General features: G+C 48.1%; 1 protein-coding gene across 2 annotated transcripts in view; it reads right to left on the minus strand.

The window, feature by feature from the left end:
• The window catches only part of ppm1f (protein phosphatase, Mg2+/Mn2+ dependent, 1F), a 165901-nt gene that overhangs the window by 123080 nt on the left and 20757 nt on the right, over positions 1-22064 (minus strand). The gene's annotated exons all lie outside the window — the stretch shown is intronic.

Here is a 22064-nt window from a genome sequence, read left to right on the forward strand (position 1 = left end):
CCTTTGGGCAGGAGTTTCCACGCTGTCAGGTAATGCTGGTGAACGGAAGTGAGGTGAGGAAGAAGGCGGAGAGAGGTGGCTGTGGGGGAGGTCATGCGACGAGGTGAAATTGGAGAGGAAACATGGTCAGGGGTGGAGAAAAGGGCCTCTTGGATGGGCCAAGTATAGGGTGAAATTAACCGGGGCAAAGCCAAAAGGGAAGGGTGGTGGACGGTAGAGGGGAATGGAGGCACAAGTCCCCGGTAAGGCTGTTAACGTGGAAGGTGCGAGGGCTCAATGGACCGGTCAAAGGATCTCGGGTCTTTGCACACCTTAGGAGCTTGAAAGGGGTGGTGGTATTTCTGCAGGAGATGCACCTCCGCGTGAAGGACCAGGTTAGACTAAGGAAGGGGTGGGTGGGTCAGGTTTTCTACTCGGAGTTTGATTCAAAGTCGCAGGGGTGGCAATTTTTAAAAAAAAATTTAGAGTACCCAATTATTTTTTTTTCCAATTAAGGGGCAATTTAGCGTGGCCAATCCACCTATCCTGCACACCTTTTGGGTTGTGGGGACGGATGTGCAAACTCTACATGGACAGTGACCCAGGGCCAGGACTCGAACCCGGGTCCTCAGCGCCGTAGACAGCAATGCTAACCACTGTGCTACCATGCTGCCCTTGGGGGTGGCAATTTTGATGAGTACGAAACCGGGGTTTATGAGCGCAAAGGAATTGAGGGACCGGATGGGAGATATGTGATGGTGAGTGGGGTATTTGAGGGGACGCCGGTGGTATTGATGAATGTGTATGCACAGAATTGGGACGATGTAGGTTTTATGAGGGGTTTGCTGGCAGCAATCCTGGACTTGGTCACGCACCAGTTGATTATAGGAGGAGATTTTAATTGTGCCCTAAGAGCCGAGGGTAGATAAATCAAGCCCCAGGTCAATGGATAGGATACAAATGGCAAAGGAGTTTGGTGGGTTTATGGAATAGATGGGTATGGTGGACCCGCGGTGCTTCGAGGACCCAGGGGGAGGGGAGAATTCCTTTTCTTTCCCGCACGTGCACAGGGTATATTCCAGAATTTACTTTTTTGTGAGCTGGGAGGTTTTGGTCGGAGTGGAGGGGGCAGAGTACGTGAGGATAGTAATCTCGGACTATGCACCCCATTAGCTGGAGATTCGGCTTAGATCGGGATGGGAGCAGAGGTGGGGTAGAGGCTTGATTTGGCGTTGTTAGCAGATAGAGGGTTTTGTGACAAACAGCGGGCTGTGATTAAAGATTATGTAGAATTGAACCAAAACGAGGAGGTGTCGGCGGCCACTTTTTGGGAAGGGCTAAAAGCGGTGGTCCGAGGGGAGATTATCTTGTTCAAGACACATGCGGATATGGAAAGGAGGGAAAAATATGAACGAGATAGTGGAGGTAGATAGGGAGTACTCGAGGATGCCCACCACGGAGGGATTGGTGAGAAGGAACAAATTACAGGGGCAATTTGATAGGCTGACAAGGGGGAGGGCGGTAGGACACCTGCACAGCGCAAGAGGGGTACAGTAAGAATACGGGGAAAAGATGAGTCGAATATTAGTGCATCAGCAACGGAGGCAGGCCGCGTCCAGGGAAATATTGAAGATACAGACTGGGGTAAGGGATGTGGAGTCTGAGCCGGGGAAGATAAACGACGAGTTTAGGGATTATTATAAGTAGCAGTATAGGGCGGGCCCAGGGGTGTGAAGAGGGGGATATGGGACACTTGTTAGACGAACTGGAGTTTCCACAGTTGTGGAAAGAGAAGAAGCAGGTGCTGGAGGAGCCCCTGGGGATGAGAGAGATATTGGACAGTATAGAGGGTATGAAGTCGGGGAAGGCCCCAAATGTTTACCTGGTGTAATTTTATAAAGAGTTCGCAACGGACCTGGCACCACATCTCTTGGGGGTGTTTACTGAGGCATTGAAGAAGGGGGAGCTGCCGAAGCCGACGACGATGGGCAGCCCGGTAGCACAGTGGTTAGCATTGCTGCTTCACAGTGCCAGGGTCCCAGGTTCGATTCCCGTTCTCCCGTGTCTGCGTGGGTTTCCTCCAGGTGCTCCGATTTCCTCCCGCAAGTTCCGAAAGACGTGCTGTTAGGTAATTTGGGCATTCCAAATTCTCCCTCCGTGTACCCAAACAGGTGCCGGAATGTGGCGAGCTTGGGGAGGATCATGGGCTTGCTGGGGAAGTTTGGGGCGTTCTCAGGATATAAGTTAAAGCAAAGTGTTCTCAGTGAATGAGTTGGGTTGGTTAGCCAATTTAGGTGGCCAGAGGCAGGTTTAGATACCTGGGGATTCTGGGAGCAAGTGATTGGGCAATGCTTCACAAATGGAATTTAACAAAATCATAGAATCATAGAATTTACAGTGCAGGAGGCCGCCATTCGGCCCATCGAGTCTGCATCGGCCCTTGGAAAGAGCCCCCACTCAAGCACACACTTCCTCCACCCCATCCCCTTAACCCAGTAACCCCAATTAAATGTTTTGGACACGAAGGGCAATTTAGCACAGCCAATCCACCTAACCCGCATATCTTTGGACTGTGGGAGGAATCCAGAGCACCCGGAGGAAACCCATGCACACACGGGGAGAACGTGCAGACTCCACACAGACAGTGACCCAAGCCGGGAATCGAACCTGGGACCCTGGAGCTGTGAAGCAACTGTGCTAACCACTATACTACCGTGCTGTCCCCTGGTGGAGGAGGTAGGAAGGATCTCAAGAGGTGGGACATGCTGCACTCACTTTGGCAGGGAGCTCCAAGTGGTGAAGATGAACATTCTGTCGAGGTTCCTGTTCATATTCCAGACACTCACGATCTTTATACTGAAGGGCTTCTTTCGAAAACTGGACACAATTATTTTGGACATAGTATGTGCAGGGAAGGTGCCACGAGTTAAGGGGACGGTTACAGAGGCAGTAGGAAGGGTTGGTGTTGCCGAACCTGCTACACTACTATTGGGCGGCAAACGTGGAGAAGGTGAGGCAATGGTGGGAAGGAGGGGGTAGTATGGGTTAGGATGAAGGAGGAATCCTGTAGGGGGTCCAGATTGAGGGTTATGATGATGGCAGTGTTGCCAATGGCACCAAGCAGATACTCGGAGAGCCCTGTGGTTCAGTCCACGGTGAAGATCTAGAACCAGCTGAGGAGACACTTTAGGATGGAGGGGATGTCAGTGTTAACGCCGTTGTGTGAAAACCACTGTTGAGAGCCTGGGGGGATAGATGGCATGTATAGGAAGTGGAGAGAAGTGGGGCTGGTTAAGGTGAAGGATTTGTATCTGGAAGAAGGGTTTGCCAGTATAGATGAATTGAAGGAATGGGTAGAGCTCCTGAGAGGGGTTTAGGTACCCTCAGGTAAGGGACTTTGCACGCCGTTTGGAAAGAGTTTTTATGCCTGTAAAACCTCTGATACTTTATATCAGTTTACTTACTCCAAAGTTTTACCCAGGTGCCCTTATGTGCGAGATGAACAAAGGACAAAATAGGTTCACAGTTTAACGCAATTTTATTCATAATTCTCTTACTCAACAAAATATGACTCAGACTCACAGCTGAGCTACATGTTTTACCCGCACTTGGCAAAGGAGGCTGGCCAGGCTACAATCACTCAATGTGGATGTCTTCTCTGGGTTCGAAACCCAGTCCTTTCTTCTTGCGATGGTTGTACCTGACTCCCAGGTTATCGTTGAAGATCTGTTTGATATTCCTTTCTTTATACTGGTATGCTAGGATTGAGTCATAGGTATATGCCCACCACTGGCCATTGTCCCATCCCAACCGCAGCTTCTTCATGGAAAAGACAGGATACTCCTGTTTATCCATGGATTCAATCAAGGCCCATTGTCCTTCGAAACTCCCTCGTCTGACCAGCCATCAGCTCATTATGGAGTCTATTTTTCATCCTGCTGCAAAGTTGATCAAATGTGTCTGGAAGTTTGTTACATATTCATAGTATGGTCTTGTTCTTTGGAATGGGTAATTACACAGTCCATATAGCAATAACAAGTTTATGCCTTGAATCGAGTGCTCTTGCAGATGACCAGTGTCGATTTCAGTCCAGGGCCTCATGAGACAGTTTCTGTTCCTGGCCTATGTGTATCTTCTCAGCCTGTTTTCAGTACCACAGATTCCCCAGGTTGCCGAGGTGCACCCTGCTGGAGCGACTGTTGCTTCCGGATGTGGAAGGGGAGGACAGGATCAAAGACATATAAAGCTGGCTGGGAACACAGGGAGGTGAGCGGGTGGTGAAAATTAAGGAGAAGTGAGGGCAGCACAGTGGTGCAGTGGTTAGCATTGCTGCCTCACGGCACCGAGGTCCCAAGTTCGATCCCGGCTCTGGGTCACTGTCCGTGTGGAGTTTGCACATTCTCCTTGTGTTTGTGTGGGTTTCGCCCCCACAATCCAAAGATGTGCAGGGTAGGTGAATTGACCAGACTAAATTGCCCCTTAATTGGAAAACATGAATTGGGTACTCTAAATTTATTTTAAAAAGATTAAGGAGAAGTGGGAAGCTGAGCTGGGAGGAGAGATAAGCTGGGTAGTATGGAGTGAGGTCTACGAAGGGTAAATGCAACCTCCTCGTGCGCAAGGATGAGGCTGATACAGTTCAAGGTCGTACATAGGGTACATATGACACGGGCAAGAATGAGTTGATTCTTGCAGGGGGGTGAGAAGTGTGGGCGGGGACCAGCGAATCACACACATGTTCTGGGGCTGCAAAAAGTTGGAGAGATTCTGGACGGGAGTGTTCGTGGCGCTGCAAGGATAATGGGGGAGGAGGTTGAGTCAAGGGGTTCAGCGGTCGGTTTTGAGGCAAGGTGACCATGTTTGAGGAGTTGTTCATCGCGAGAGTTGGGGCGAAAAACAGGAAAACTTTGTACAAGCTGTATAGTTGTGTTGGGAAGTTTGTTTCCCGAATTGTTTATGTGTTGTAACTTTTCATATGTGTTTGGAATAAAATACATTTAAGATAATGGTAAAGTCACTGTTCAGTTGTCAGCAATGTTGCCCTAGTAGTGATTCAATCGGCCTCGAGGTATTTGATAAGGTTGACCCAGACGATAAACAAGCATGTGCCCTTTTTGGTGAGCAGAGTCAGGAGTCCCATGGAGCCCATCCCCCATACCTCCTTTCTCCAGTGCATTGCCAATTTCAACTCCCTACCTCACCCACTTTGCTACAGAAAGTGATGCCTTCATCACTTTGAACATTCATGTTTCAAATGCTCTAACAACTGATATTCACTATTCAAAAAGTTAGCTAATTCAGAACTAAAAATAAATCAAGATGCGCATTTATGAAATGAAATAATAATCGCTTATTGTAGGCTTCAAATGAAGTTACTGTGAAAAGCCCCTAGTCGCCACATTCCAGCACCTGTTCAGGGAGTCTGGTCCGGGAATTGAACCAGCTGCTGGCCTGCCTTGGTTTAGCTCCGTGCTAAACCAGCACTATATCGTGCCCTTCACAACCACCAGAAATTCCAAAGCGCTTACAACCAATTAAGTACTTTTTGACGTGCAGTCACTGGTGTAACATATGAAACACAGTAGCGAATTTGTGCACCGCAAATATGTGTGGTAATGACTAGATATTCTGGTTTTGCAATATTGTTTGAGGCCAAGATACAGGACAATTCCCCTGCTCCTCTTCAAAATAGTGCTGATGCCACAAAATCTTTAGTATCCACTTGAGGGGCAAATGGAAAATTTTAATATGAAAAACAGCACCTCTGTCAGTGTACACTCCCTCAGTTCTGGTCTGGGATATTAGCCTGGATTGTTGTGCTTAATTCCTGGAATGAGACTTTAACGTTCTGGCTCACTGGCAAGAGTGCTGCCAACTCTCGAAGGACAAAGGCAGAAGATACATGGGAACATCACCAGTGTCATGTGACGAGTACCTTTAAGAAATGGGTGTTTGTCAAATGGCTGCAGTGATGTCAGAGAGTGGGTGGAGCTGGGCTGTCTGTCTGCTTTTACTTTCACTTTGGGCTGTCTGCTACAGGATGTGTTTTAGTTTCGTTTTGAGAGCTGAATAGCTGCAGGAAAAGCAAGCAGCTGTATAAGGATCTCTCTGCAATCTAAAGACTGTCGCCAGATTATTTGGGTGAGTTCAAAGTGATAACTGCTCTCAGTAGAGAATTTGAATCTGATCTCGGTGTTAAAAAGGGTCTTTTGTCTTATGGATGTTGGAAGGAAAGATTAAGGATTACTTATAGAATATTGTATCTGTGGGGATGATTAGTGTTGATAGTGGTTAAGATGTTTACTGTGGGTTTATAAAGTGTTAACTGGTTTCATAAGTAAACATTGTTTTAATTTAAAAGTACTTTAGCTCTGTGGCACCAGATCTGTAAAGTAGGCCCGTGTGCTCCCCATAACCACAATCTATTAAAAGTTGTGGGTCAGGTGAACTCCATGATGCATTTTGGGGTTCTCTAAACTCTGGCCCGTAATACCAGGTGAAGTTCCCCTCCTCCAAGCCTCATCTTCCTGACTTTGAAATGTATTGCTATTCCTTCACTGTCACTAGGTCGTGATCCTCAAACTCCCTCCCTAACAGCACAGTGGGTGTACCTATACCACAGGGACTGCAGCAGTTCAAGAAGGCAGCTCACTACCATCTTCTCAAGGACAATTAGGGGGCGAACTGATTGGGGTGTACAAGATTGTGTGGGGGAGGGGAAATGTACAGGGTGGATAGAGAGCAGCTGTTTTCCTTAGTTGAAAGGTCAGTCACAAGGGGATAAGTTCAAGGTGAGGGGCAGGAGGTTTGGAGGGGTAGGATGTGAGGTCCCCAATTTAGAAATTTCACTATTCTTCTGACAAGAGACAAAAGGTTGAACTCTAGTTTATTGCAATTAAAGGGCCATTCAACCATTATTTGCACTTTGGAACTTTACAAAAGTACTTTGCTTTTCCATCCACCTCCCTCTTAAAAGCTTATGATCGATCCCATTGTCTAATGCTTTTGGCTCTCTGTCCTAAGACATTCCCTGCTTGGGATGCAACTCACGCATGCAAAACACTTCATATTCTTTCGCATGAGGGGTACTATATAAACCAAGCTGTTTCACGTACACCCGCCATCTTCAATTGTCCTTTTACCCTTCCTAGTGTATAATGTTGCATGTGCTCTTGTGCATAAAAGAAAGCACTTTTATTTATATGATGCCTTCCACTCAAGGACAGTCCAAATACAATATAATCCCAGTCATAACTCATTAAGTACCGTTGAAATATTACCACTGTTGTACAGGAAAAAGACAAAACTTCACAGCAAGGATCCACAAACTGAGATAAACATCCAGATAATCTGCTTTTTTTGTGATGTTGAGTCAATGACAAATGTTTGTCAGGATACTGGGAGAACTCCCTGCTCGTCTTCAAGTAATGCCATGCTGTTCTTTCACATTCACCAGTTTAATATTTCATCCAAAAGGTAGTACCTCCAGCTATACAGCACTCCCTCAGTTCTGCAATGAATTTAGTAGACTAGCACCGTATGGGGCAATTACACCGATCCCACACTTATTGTAGGGAATGTTAAATAGCAGTCAGGATTTAACTACAGACAATTTCCCCTCTTTTGCTCTCATGGATATGACGGGCAACATTTGAGCCCCTACCACCACCCTGACATCAGCCAACTTACCAGAGGTAAAGCCGGAGATGCTGTTGCTGCATGTCTCAGTATCACATCATATGCTGCATTTAGCAATTGGGGTCATTTGCAAAGCATTTTCCTTCCAGTCTGTCTCCTTTGTGAGGCTCAACATCTTTTCCTATAAAAATCATGTTCTGTTACAAACCAAGTAAACCACCTTGTTATTCTGCTTTTTGTGAGCAGTTTAGGCAAGGAAGCAATACAATTAACACTTGTGTAACATCTGACACAAGAAGTTGAATCTCAAAGGACAATGGCGGTTCACAGGCAGAGGATCCTTTCAGGAAAGGACTTGCGTTTCCTTTAAACATATGTCAGGAAGGCAACATGAAACTACTGCATGTATTCTTTCTCAGTGTTATACTGTTCATTAAAACAAGAGACTCCTCTGAGCAACTGAAAAGCAAAGCGCAAGACCACAAAGCATAGAGAAACAAGACGACCTGCCCTTAAGCAGATTACCATTACATCATGATTATGGCTCATTCACTTTTCAACTCTGTTTATTCCATAGTTCCACAAATCAGTTTGTTAATCATTATTTTCCACTACAAATTACAGCAGCAACTTTAAATATTGAAATGTTGGTGTGCGCACACGTGCTCACATGGTTTGTCAGCTGAACTCGGCACATTTACCCCAGGTTTGGTTGAAATTTTCCTAGTTTACTTTTAATCAGTTCATTATTTTTGCACACCGCACCATTTTCGTATTTGAATGCAAGTGGGAGAAGAGATCTACCTGCTTAATAGGATGCATCATGGGCTGCAATTAGGATGGATTCTGGACTTTTCAGACAGACCATGATAGGAGGTTCAGAAGACAGTTGGGACTTGATGGCAATTTTGTATATCCATGCAACACAAGCTGGATTTAAAAAAAACTACAATCTGCTGTTCTTGCACGAATGGACCTAGATGTGATTCCTGTCCCACAGTAAAATTGTCCAGCAAGCCAGTCGGATGCGTTACGGATCCAGTGGCTAAGATACTGGACCAGAATCACAATGTTTTTTAAAATTTTAAGACTGTGCAGAAAAAATGAATCACCCCAGGAGTGATTGCATAAGAAATAAGTTGTGGTTATTTTTACAAACGAACAAAAGAAAAACAATATTTAAACTTCAACAAGAGCAGCTTACATGGATCTTTTAACCCTAACACACGATTTCCCATTAAACAGCACGTAAAATGAACATACAGCTCTCAACTCCATTTATGCAGGCAGGCAACAATGGTACTTGCATCTATAGAACATATTCTGTTGTTAGTGTAGCTCCTTCAGACCTCTTTTCGAAAGCCCGTCTCTGTGGCAGCTTTTCATGACCTCTCCCGGTGGCTTTCCAAATTCTTCTGCCCCACCTGCTCGAACAGGTTTTTTTCTCTCTCTGAGCTCTGCCCAAGTCCCTCAAACAATGGTTCTGATCTGGGGTGTCCAGATTTGAACTCATCATCGCTATCTCGGCTTTTGATAGTCCAATCCCGTTTATACAAAAGAACAAGGCCATGCTATGATTATGCAATTAACTTCTAATTTACGGACAAAAGAGGCTATTAGACTGTAATGGGTGGTTAGAGTATCCGGAGGACATTGGATATTGAGTGAATCACCCCGGCTGAACAGGGTATCCTGCTGATTCCCATTAACAAGTTGCGAATGGGACAATGTAACTCAGGCCAGGTGTGGGTGTACCTCGGATTCAGCAATAGCAGTTTTATCCTCAAGTCTGTTAACCCCTAAATTGCCCACAAGATGGTCGATAGCTTTAAGTTCCCGGGGGTCACCATCACCAACAGTCTGTCTTGGTCCACTCACGTTGATGCAACAGTCAAGAAAGCCCAACAACGTCTCTACTTCCTACGGAAGCTAAAGAAATTTGGCATGTTTGCATCGACTCCCACAAATTTCTACAGATGTGCGACAGAGAGCACCCTATCTGGTTGCATCAGAGCTTGATATGGCAACTGCTCGGTCCAAGATCGCAAGAAACTGCAGAGTACGGTGAACTCAGCCCAACGCATCACACAAGCTTGCCACCCTCACATTGATTCTGTCTACACCTCCTGCTGCCTCAGGAAGGCAGACAGCATTATCAGAGACCCCACCCACCCAGGCATTGCCTTCTTCCAGACCCTTCCATCAGGCAGAAGGTACAGAAGTCTGAAGACCGCACATCCAGACATAGGAACAGCTTCTTCCCCATAGCTACAAGACTCCTCTATGACTCCCCCTCGGACTGATCTGTTCCCTGTAAAAACACTATTCACAACGCCCTATGCTGCTCTTGCTCATGTATTTGCTTTGTTTGGTCCCTTGTTCCGCACTGTAACCAATCACAGTTTGTCAATGTACCACTTGTCAATGTACTCTGTTGATTATTCTTTTTGTCTACCATGTACGTACGGTGTGTGTTCCCTCAGCCACAGAAAAATGCTTCTCACAGTACTTCGGTATATGTGACAATAAATCAAATCAAAATAATGAAAAAGTTGAATATGAATAAAACCGAAATGACCATCTGGCACCAATCTAACCACTAAACACAACAAAGACACAGATAGCCCTATTTGGACCTAGTTCCCACCAATTTACCTGTTGCAGATGCATCTGACCATAACAGAGTTGGTAGGAGTGACCACCATGTAGTACTTGTGGAACAAAGGTCTGTCTTTTCCAGGCAGATACCCTCCATCGTATTGTGTAGCACTACCGTCATGAGGCCTTCAGCAGCAACTCACTTTCAGCAGCATCATCCAAACATGCAAGAACTATGACCTAGAAAGAGGAGGGCAGCAGGTGCATGGGAACACCACCACCTGCAAGTTCCCCTCCAAGTCGCACACCATCTTGACTTGGAACTATATAGATGCATAGAAGATAGGAGCAGAAGGAGGCCTTTTGGCCCTTCGAGCCTGCTCCGCCATTTATCACGATCATGGCTGATCATCCAACTCAATAGCCTAATCCTGCTTTCTCCCCATAGCCGTTGATCCCATTCTCCCCAAGTGCTATATCTAGCTGCCTCTTGAATATATTCAATGTTTTAGCATCAATATCACGCTCCTTCATTGATGCTGGGTCAACATTTCTGGAATTCCCTCCCAAACAACAGTGCACCCATACTACAAGGACGACAGGAGTTCAAGGTTGCAGCTCACCACCACCTCAGGGGCAATTAGGAATGGGCAATAAATATGTTGGCCTAATCAGTGACACACACGCCGGTGAAAGAATTTTAAAAGTTGTATACTTTATAACGTCGCAACCTAGCCTATCCCTCAATTTATGATTCCCATCAAACAATGGGATCAATCCTGGTTCATTGAGGAGTGCAGATGGGTATGCTAGGAGTAGCTCAAGGCAGATTAAAAAAGGAAGTGCCAACCAGTTGAAGCGACAAGCACAGGTCTACAAGTAGCATGCAATAGGCATAGCTAAGTGCTGCCACAACGATCAAAGCTCTGTTGTTTTGCCACAGCCAGTTATTAATAGCGACGGACAAGTAAACTACTGATGGGACTTGAAGGCTCCATGATCGACTTAGTGCTGTTATTGGTGGAGATGTTTGAGGATTCGGTCGCTCGGGGGTCCCTTACGGAGACAATGATGCAAGCGTTCATCTTGCTTCTGTTAAAGAAGGATAAAGGACCCAGTCCTGTATGGGTTCTTCTGCCCGATTCCTTTGTTAAGTGTGGATGCTAAGATTTTGGCTAAGATTCTAGCATGAGGGACTTACGGTGACGGCAGGCGGGAGGCAGCCACACAATAGAGGGCTCCCGCTCGGGAATAGAAATGTTGGAGTTTTAACGCCCGGTCCCGGGGGCAACGGAGGCTGAAAAAGCTGTAAGAAGGCACAGGGAGGAGAAATGTCTGTGAAAAAGGGGGTTAATGAAAGTCCACCGGTGAGTAGAAAAGTCAGCGCAGGAACTGTAAGGAATGCGGAGGCTGGAGCACCACGGGAGGCCGCATCGCTCACAGCAGAAGAAATGACCAAGGTGATGGCCGTGGAACTTGAAAACAGTTCACAAAACACATGGAAGCGATAATGAAGGAGATGGGGGCGGTATTGAAAGTGCTGGTAGAGGAGGCGATTGCCCCGGTGAGGGCGGCGGTATCAAGCGCAGCGGCGGCGGTGAGGGAGCAAGGTGAGACACTGAAGGACGTGGAAGAGGCATTATCACAGCACATTGATCAACTCACCTTGATGGGGAAGGAGTTGCGGAGGGTGACAGAGACCAACAAGGGTCTGCGAGCCAAAATGGAAGACCTGGAAAACAGATCCAGGCGACAGAATCTGAGGATTGTGGGTCTGCCCGAAGGGGTGGAAGGTCCGAGGCCGACGGAGTATTTTGCCACGATATAAGATATAAGAACTAGGAGCAGGAGTAGGCCATCTGGCCCCTCGAGCCTGCTCCGCCATTCAATGAGATCATGGCTGATCTTTTGTGGACTCAGCTCCACTTTCCGGCCCGAACACCATAACCCTTAATCCCTTTATTCTTCAAAAAACGATCTATCTTTATCTTAAAAACATTTAATGAAGGAGCCTCTACTGCTTCACTGGGCAAGGAATTCCATAGATTCACAACCCTTTGGGTGAAGAAGTTCCTCCTAAACTCAGTCCTAAATCTACTTCCCCTTATTTTGAGGCTATGCCCCCTAGTTCTGCTTTCACCCGCCAGTGGAAACAACCTGCCCACATCTATCCTATCTATTCCCTTCATAATCTTATATGTTTCTATAAGATCCCCCCTCATCCTTCTAAATTCCAACAAGTACAGTCCCAGTCCACTCAACCTCTCCTCGTAATCCAACCCCTTCAGCTCTGGGATTAACCTAGTGAATCTCCTCTGCACACCCTCGAGTGCCAGTACGTCCTTTCTCAAGTAAGGAGACCAAAACTGAACACAATACTCCAGGTGTGGCCTCACTAACACCTTATACAATTGCAGCAGAACCTCCCTAGTCTTAAACTCCATCCCTCTAGCAATGAAGGACAAAATTCCATTTGCCTTCTTAATCACCTGTTGCACCTGTAAACCAACTTTCTGCGACTCATGCACTAGCACACCCAGATCTCTCTGCACAGCAGCATGTTTTAATTTTTTATCATTTAAATAATAATCCCTTTTGCCGTTATTCTTACCAAAATGGATAACCTCACATTTGTCAACATTGTATTCCATCTGCCAGACCCTAGCCCATTCACTTAGCCTGTCCAAATCCCTCTGCAGACTTCCAGTATCCTCTGCACTTTTTGCTTTACCACTTATCTTAGTGTCGTCTGCAAACTTGGACACATTGCCCTTGGTCCCCAACTCCAAATCATCTATGTAAATTGTGAACAGTTGTGGGCCCAACACTGATCCCTGAGGGACACCACTAGCTACTGATTGCCAACCAGAGAAACACCCATTAATCCCCACTCTTTGCTTTCTATTAATTAACCAATCCTCTATCCATGCTCCTACTTTCCCCTTAATGCCATGTATCTTTATCTTATGCAACAACCTTTTGTGTGGCACCTTGTCAAAGGCTTTCTGGAAATCCAGATATACCACATCCATTGGCTCCCCGTTATCTACCGCACTGTTAGTGTCCTCAAAAAATTCCACTAAATTAGTTAGGCACGACCTGCCCTTTATTTTTATTTTTTTATAAATGTTTTATTGAAAATTTTTTCCCAAACAACAATTTTTCCCCTCTTACAAAGCAAACGCAACAATAACAATACAGAAATTTTAAACAATACACAAGTAACAAAACCCCTTTATCTTTGACCTAAACTAAACCCCCCCCCCCTCCCCCTCCCCCTGGGTTGCTGCTGCTGGTCATCTGTCTTCCCTCTAACGTTCCCCTAGGTAGTCGAGAAATGGCTGCCACCGCCTGGTGAACCCTTGAGCCGATCCTCTCAGGGCAAACTTTATCTGCTCCAGTTTAATGAACCCCGCCATATCATTTACCCAGGCCTCCAGTCCAGGGGGTTTCGCCTCCTTCCACATGAGTAGGATCCTGCGCCGGGCTACTAGGGACGCAAAGGCCACAACGTCGGCCTCTTTCGCCTCCTGCACTCCCAGCTCTTCCGCAACTCCAAATAGAGCTAACCCCCAGCCTGGTTTGACCCGGGCCTTCACCACCCGCAAAATCACTCCCGTCACTCCCTTCCAATACCCTTCCAGTGCCAGGCATGCCCAAAACATATGTGCGTGGTTTGCCGGGCTCCCGCCACACCTCCCACATTTGTCCTCCACTCCAAAGAACCTGCTCAATCTTGCTCCCGTTATGTGTGCTCTATGTAGCACCTTAAATTGAATCAGGCTAAGCCTGGCGCATGAGGAAGAGGAATTTACCCTGCTTAGGGCATCAGCCCACATACCCTCCTCTATCTCCTCCCCTAGTTCTTCTTCCCACTTTCCTTTTAACGACCTGCCCTTTATGAACCCATGCTGCGTCTGTCCAATGGGACAATTTCCATCCAGATGCCTCGCTATTTCTTCCTTGATGATAGATACCAGCATCTTCCCCACTACCGAAGTTAAGCTCACTGGCCTATAATTACCTACTTTCTGCCTACCTCCTTTTTTAAACAGTGGTGTCACGTTCGCTAATTTCCAATCCGCCGGGACCACCCCAGAGTCTAGTGAATTTTGGTAAATTATCACTAGTGCATTTGCAATTTCCCTAGCCATCTCTTTTAGCACTCTGGGATGCATTCCATCAGGGCCAGGAGACTTGTCTACCTTTAGCCCCATTAGCTTGCCCATCACTACCTCCTTGGTGATATCAATCCTCTCAAGGTCCTCACCTGTCATAGCCTCATTTCCATCAGTCACTGGCATGTTATTTGTGTCTTCCACTGTGAAGACCGACCCAAAAAACCTGTTCAGTTCCTCAGCCATTTCCTCATCTCCCATTATTAAATCTCCCTTCTCATCCTCTAAAGGACCAATATTTACCTTAGCCACTCTTTTTTGTTTTATGTATTTGTAGAAACTTTTACTATCTGTTTTTATATTCTGAGCAAGTTTACTCTCATAATCTATCTTACTCTTCTTTATAGCTTTTTTTAGTAGCTTTCTGTTGCCCCCTAAAGATTTCCCAGTCCTCTAGTCTCCCACTGATTTTTGCTACTTTGTATGTTTTTTCCTTCAATTTGATACTCTGCCTTATTTCCTTAGATATCCACGGTCGATTTTCCCTCTTTTTACCGTCCTTCCTTTTTGTTGGTATAAACCTTTGCTGGGCACTGTGAAAAATCACTTGGAAGGTTCTCCACTGTTCCTCAACTGTTTCACCATAAAGTCTTTGCTCCCAGTCTACCTTAGCTAGTTCTTCTCTAATCCCATTGTAATCTCCTTTGTTTAAGCACAAAACACTAGTGCTTGATTTTACCTTCTCACCCTCCATCTGTATTTTAAATTCCACCATATTGTGATCGCTCCTTCCGAGAGGATCCCTAACTATGAGATCCTGAATCAATCCTGTCTCATTACACAGGACCAGATCTAGGACCGCTTGTTCCCTCGTAGGTTCCATTACATACTGTTCGAGGAAACTATCGCGGATACATTCTATAAACTCCTCCTCAAGGCTGCCTTGACCGACCTGGTTAAACCAATCAACATGTAGATTAAAATCCCCCATGATAACTGCTGTACCATTTCTACATGCATCTGTTATTTCTTTGTTTATTGCCTGCCCCACCATAATGTTACTATTTGGTAGCCTATAGATTACTCCTATCAGTGACTTTTTCGCCTTACTATTCCTGATTTCCACCCAAATGGATTCAACCTTATCCTCCATAGCACCGATGTCATCCCTTACTGTTGCCCAGATGTCATCCTTAAATAACAAAGCTACACCACCTCCCTTACCATCCACTCTGTCCTTCCGAAAAGTTTGATACCCTCGGATATTTAACTCCCAGTCGTGACCATCCTTTAACCATGTTTCAGTAATGGCCACTAAATCATAGTCATTCACAATGATTTGCGCCATCAACTCATTTGCCTTATTCCGAATACTACGAGCATTCAGGTAAAGTACACTTATGTTGGCTTTTTTACCTCTGTTCTGAATCTTAACACCTCGATCAGTAATCTCTCCTAAGTTATATTTCCTCTTAACCTTTCTCCTAATTTTCCTTGTTGTCGAACCCACATCTTCCTGTAACAACCTGCCGCATCGCTTACCATTAATGTTTTCACTTCCCGTTTTATTTCTTTTAGTATTCCTGGTCCTATTCACTGAGCTCCCCTCAGTCACTGTACCTTGTACTGTCGCCCTTTTTGATTTTTGACTATGGCTTCTCTGCCTTACACTTTCCCCCTTACTGCCTTTTATTTCTGTCCCTGTTTTACTACCTTCCAACTTCCTGCATCGGTTCCCATCCCCCTGCCACATTAGTTTAAACTCTCCCCAACAGCTCTAGCAAACACCCCCCCCTAGGACATCGGTTCCAGTCCTGCCCAGGTGCAGACCGACGTTGGCGAAGCTATTGGCGGAGGGGGACGATCCCTCCTGATATGAACTGGATCGTACTCATCAGTTGTGGAGGCCGATACCAAAGGCGAGTGAGCCGCCAAGAGTAGTAACTATATGTTTCCGTAGGTATAGCATGAAGGACAAAGTTCTGTGCTGGGCAAAGCAGAAGCGGGTGGTGCAGTGGGCAGGAGCTTGTATACGCATATACCAGGACTTTACGGTGGAGCTGGTGAGGAGGCGGGCTGCTTTCAGCCGGGTGAAGAAGGCACTGTACATCAGCAAGGTGCAGTGCGGCATAGTATATCCAGCTAAGTTGAGAGTGACCTACAAATCCGACGGAGGAGTTTGCGAAGGCAGAAGGACTGTGGCAGAATTGAGAAATGGTCGTGTACCGATGTAGCCTCATGTAATATTATTTTTTTTACTGTGTGTTGGCGGTGTATGTACTAAATGAGTCGACGCTGTATATATTTCGACAAGGGAAGAGATGGGACTTTCATTTGCAATGATGGTTCTTTGGGGCTTGGGTGTGTATGCTGGGGTTGTGTGCTAAAGGAGATTTCTTGGCTTTCTTGGGACCGGGCAAGGGGGAAGGAAACCCGGGCGGGGGCCTCCACGTTCGCCGGTTTAAGCCGGCCAGTGAACGGGAGTGAGGTGGGGGAGGGGCTGCGGCCATCAGAGCCTAGTAGAACAGGTTTCGAGGAGTCTAGCTGGGGTGAAAAGTTGGGGGAAGGAACCAAGGTTGGGGGGAGGAGTTTACAAGAGTAAGTGGAGGGGAGGAGTCTGGGAGGGGGAGTGTCTACAATTCACGGGTATCATTCACGGTACTCTTTCGGGGATTGGATGGCGTTGAATATTGGGCGGGGGTGGTGGTGGTGGAAAAAGATTCTAGCGTGAGATTGGAATGGGCAGGTTATTGGAGAGGATAAGAAGTAGTTTGTGGAGGGTCAGCATTAGTCGTCTAATGCAAGGCAACTTTTAAATGTTGTACTGTCCCCGGCAGAAGAGGGGAGCAGGAGGTCATTGTGGCTTGGATGCGGAGAAGGCTTTTGATAGGGTAGTGTTGGACCAGTTTCAGATAGGGCCTAAATTTGTGCCGTGGGTTTGATTGTTATACAAGGCACCCAAGCGCCGTACTCCAGGAGTATCCACGGCCTCAGGCCATTGCCCGAGGCCCACCCAGCGATGATCCCGATGGCGTGGGACTCTCATGGTCTCACCAGTAGGTCTCACCAGTCGTGAACTTAGCATGGCGGCTGCGGACTTAGTCCGACGGCGCCACAGTCGGGGGAGGGCCTATCTGCGGCCAGGGGGTCTTTATTCGGGGCTTGAGGCACTGTGGGAGGGCGGTCCAGGGCGCACGAGTGGCCGAAGGGGGGGGGGGGCACTACTTTTGCGGTCCGGGGGCTGAGTCCGCCATAAAGCATGGCACAGCCGCTGCAGGCCGCACCCCCCCCACCCACCCCCCCATGCGCATGCGCGGTCACGGAATCGGAAATGCTCAGGGCCGTATCAGCAGCTAGAGCTCTACGCTGCCTCCCTGCTAGTCCTCAGCAAAACAGGGAGTCGGTGATGCTTTTGCACCATTTTCCCCGGCGTAAAACACCGCCGTTTTCACACCGCCGTGGGGACTTCGTCTCCCAAACGGAGAATCCAGCCCAAACATGTCTGAGCCGGCGATGTTGGATGCCAGGTTTAGGGAATGGGAGGAGAAGGGAGTGGAAGGGATGAGGGATTTGTTTTTGGAGGGCGATTTGCCAGCTTGGGAGGAGATTTAGGAGAAATTTGGGCTTTCGCAGGTGGATACATTTAGGTATCTACAGGTTCACAATTTTACAAAAAAGATCTTTTCGACATTCCCTATGGTGCCGCCATCCTCGTTGTTGGAGAGGGTTTTGTCGCTGGCAGGGAGCCGAGTACCTTGGGATTTATGATAGGATTATTGCAGAGGATGCAGTGTCGGTGGAGGGGGTCAAGGCTAAGTAGGTGGAGGAGTTAGGGTTGGAGTATGGAGTGTGATGTGAGGCTCTGCAGAGGGTGAATACAACATCTTTGTGTGTGAGATTAGGGTTGATGCAGTTGAAGGTATTGCATAGGGACCATTTGATGAAGTCTAGGATAAGCAGGTTGTTTGCAGGAGTGCAGTCCAGGAAGGTGAGCCACAAGGCAGCAAGTGCTGCCTGGGACTAGGTGGCGGCAGCTGTTAGCCCGGGCAGTGTGACCAGGAGTGGACTCCAGTGCTGGAAGGTCAATGACCGACACCGGGCAGCACAAACACCCCACCCACCCCCCACTCCCCAAGGGAGCATCCCCCAGGTGACCCCCAACCCTCCCTCCATTCCCCTCCCTCCACCCACCACTTCAAACCTTCCTCCATCCCAACCCTCCCTTCACAAACCCCCACAACTGCGAACCACATGTGTGGCTAACAATGCCCTCATGTCTCCTCAGGAAAAGCACTCCCATATTCGGTGGAGAGGACCCAGACTGGCGGTGAGGTGCCGGACTGGAGAATACTCACCTCCTTCGAGGAGCGGGCCCGGGAGGTGACCGGGGTGGCCGAGGACAGGGCGGTCACCCATGCGGAGACTGGCGGACAGAAGATGGACACCAGGGGCATCAAAGACCACGGGACGAGAAAGCAGTTGGCTGACTTCACCTCAGATGCGCATTCTGGGGGGACATCTGGACGTAGTAGTAGAGCTAGGAAGACCAAGCACATCGAGAATCACTGAGGGCACCGGGGAAGGGGGGAAAAGGGTAGGTAAGGGGTAGGTATGGGGTGGAGGATGCTGCACCACCCGGAGTGTGGGGACCTGTATTGAAAAATAAAACACCCTTGTGCATAACCAGTAAGAAGGCTCTGTCACTTTCTTCCACATGCATCACCAGCGCCCAGCTCTCTGCGGGTTATCATGGCCCCCCCTGCCCTCGACAGTGACCCGCTGACAGTACCGACACAGTCCCAACACCCTGGAGTGATGTGAGACATAACCCGGGAGGGTTGGAAATGGGGGTGGTGGGTGGGTTGGGATGCAACGATGGACCAGGCCACATCCTAGGTGAATCGGGCCAATATGAGGGCCCCCCTGGCCCTCCGTGCTGCCGGAGTCTCACCGCTGCCACCTGTCCTGCAGCATCTGGCGGGGCCTCAGGTTCCTCCCCGGCTACGTCCTCCAGCCCCTGCTGGATGCCGCCTCCTCATTATCCGCCTCGCCTTCATCCTCCTCCCTGAAGGTGGCCACATGTTCCTCGTCGCCAACCTGCAGCTCGAAGCCCAACTGCTGTGCGAGGTTGTGGAAGACACAGCAGATCACAACAAAGCAGGCGACCCTCCGGGCGGTGTACTGGAGTACACTGCCAGAGTAGTGGAGGCATCGGAACCGCATCTTGAGGAGTCCGCTGCACTGCTCAATGACAGCCCGGGGGGCTGCATGGGTCTCGTTGTACCGGGCCTCCGCTTCAGTCTCTGGCCTCCATACTGGCGTCATGAGACAGGGCCTCAGCGGATATCCCTTATCCCCCAGGAGTCAGCTGCCCATCCTGGGGTCCTCCACGAAGAGGGCAGAGATGACCGAATGCCCCAGCATGTAGCTGTCTTGACGCTCCCCGGGAAGCCGGCACACACGCACATTATCTTCATCTGGTAGACACAAACGAGTTGCATATGGAGGGAGTGGAACTCCTTTTATTGATATAGGGGACCCCCAGATGGCCCAGTGAACGCAGGGCAACAGGCATGGCAGCTATGACCCTCTGGACGTGGGGCATCACGGAGATGGCAGAGAAGCCTGCTGCCCGGGCATCTTGCTGGGCTTGGTCCATGTCAAACATGATGTAGTCTTCTGCCCACTCCTACAGGGTACTCGTGACCTGCCAGATGCACCTATGGGGTGCCATATAGGTCCCTGCTCAAGCCCTGGAATGATTGCGAGGCGTAAAAGGTCAGGGCTGCGGTGACCTTGACGGCCACCAAGAGCGGGTGTCATCCTCCTCCATGTGGGGCCGAGTCCGTGAGGATATGCCGCACTGAATCCTTGTTGAGGCGGAGGCTCCTGGGCACATGTCCGTTATTTGTTCAAAGGGCCAGCGGCACCAATACACTCTGGACTGTCACAGGACTCCCCCTCTGGGTTTCTCCTTAGCCTGATGGCGGCTGGGTCCCCATGGGCTGCCGCCTCAAGCATCTGCAGACGCTGCTGCTGCCATCTTCTCCGGTGTCTGGCCACATCACATAGCACCAATACCACTAAGGCAACCTCTGCGTCCAACATCCCTGTCATAGCTTTCAATATCTGTAAAGAAGTGGGAGAGGATGTTAGACTGACAAACAGCGGTGAGTCCCACCCCGGGACCCTCCAATCCCCCCCACTGAACTCTCTTCCCTACCCCCCACCCCACCGCTACCCAGAATGCCCTGCCCACACATGGGATGCTAGGCAATGACTCCCACATGCTACATGGTCAACCCACCCACGGGGATTCACTTGGGTTGTGTGAAGTGCTCACCTAACCACGATTGCCAATTCCCTAATAGCAATAGCCTTCAGCCACGCAGCCCAAGGCCTCGGCAGTCAGTGGGGCAGACGGGCAGGGACAAGGGTTGCCCCAGGAATGGGTACACACAATCCAGCGCCCACCACACCATCCCATGGCAGCCCACCTCTGCAGAGGGTCCCCCCACCCCCGTGTCCCCCACCAAGCAAACCCAGTCCCCCCCCCCCCCCCCCCCCCCCCGAGCTCTTTGCCTGCGAGCAAGGATGGCTACTGGCCTCCTCAGCTCCCCACAGACGTCCTTCTGCCAGGTTCATGTTTTTAAAAAGGAGCACTCGTCGGCACCAGCGTGAGCACTTACGGGGGAGGCCGCTGAATGACGGGAGGCCATTGGATAACGGATGGCTCCCGTTAATTTTATGGTAATGGTGCTTAAGTAGTGATAATTGGTTTCTCGCCATGCTACAGCGAGATCCCGATTTCACCTATGGGAGCGGATCGGTTGCATCGCAAACTGTTTGCCGCCTGGCACGGATCTCGCTTTTGGCCTCTCCTGCTATTCACTCGCCTCGTTTCGCTTGAGCGAGAGCGTAACGAGGCCGGAAGATCTCGCCCAATGTCTCTAGTTATCTACTCCCCAGGGAACCATCTTTATATAAATAACATTCAATTAGCCTGTACTTTTACAATGCTTTAATGATCCATTTTGTAACCACAAAGCCTGGCTGTCTTTCAAACCAGGATTTTAAAAAACAAACCTGCAGCAGTCACATATTCTCACTAACCCAGGTTTTTAAACCCTTACTGCACCAAATACATATAATACAATATATCTGAAATTCCTAATTCATCACAATGCATGCACAAGACCTGAACAATACTCAGTCTTTGACTCATGAGTGACAAGTAAATTCCCTTGTCAAATAATGCTGAATCAAAGGGATTCCGTGTTGTCTCTCAGATCAAGCCTTTTCACACATATTCACATACAGGTTGCTGCTGATACTTTTTTGCACTTCAAATTATATAATAATTTGAATTAAGCACATAAAATAACAGCAGAGTGAGAATTTAGTGCTAAAATAATCTGGCAAATGGAATTAAATTGCATCAAGTTCAGCTGCACAGACCAATAGGCAGGCACCATTAGTACCTCTTTACAGTCAATGAAGTACTTCCAAAGTGTTGTCAATCTTCTAATATAGGAAATATAGCAGCCAATTTGTGCAAAGTAAGATCCCACAGATAGCAATGAGACCATTTGTTTGAGTGATGTTGGTAAGGGATAATAATTATCTGGGGCATTGGGGAAAATTATCCTGCTCTTCTTCAAACAGTCCCATGAAATATTTTATACATACACTACTACACTGGTGTTACAACATAAATTTTGTGCTCAGGTC

Source organism: Scyliorhinus torazame, chromosome 1, assembly GCF_047496885.1.
Source record: "Scyliorhinus torazame isolate Kashiwa2021f chromosome 1, sScyTor2.1, whole genome shotgun sequence".
Classification (NCBI taxonomy): Eukaryota; Metazoa; Chordata; class Chondrichthyes; order Carcharhiniformes; family Scyliorhinidae; genus Scyliorhinus; species Scyliorhinus torazame.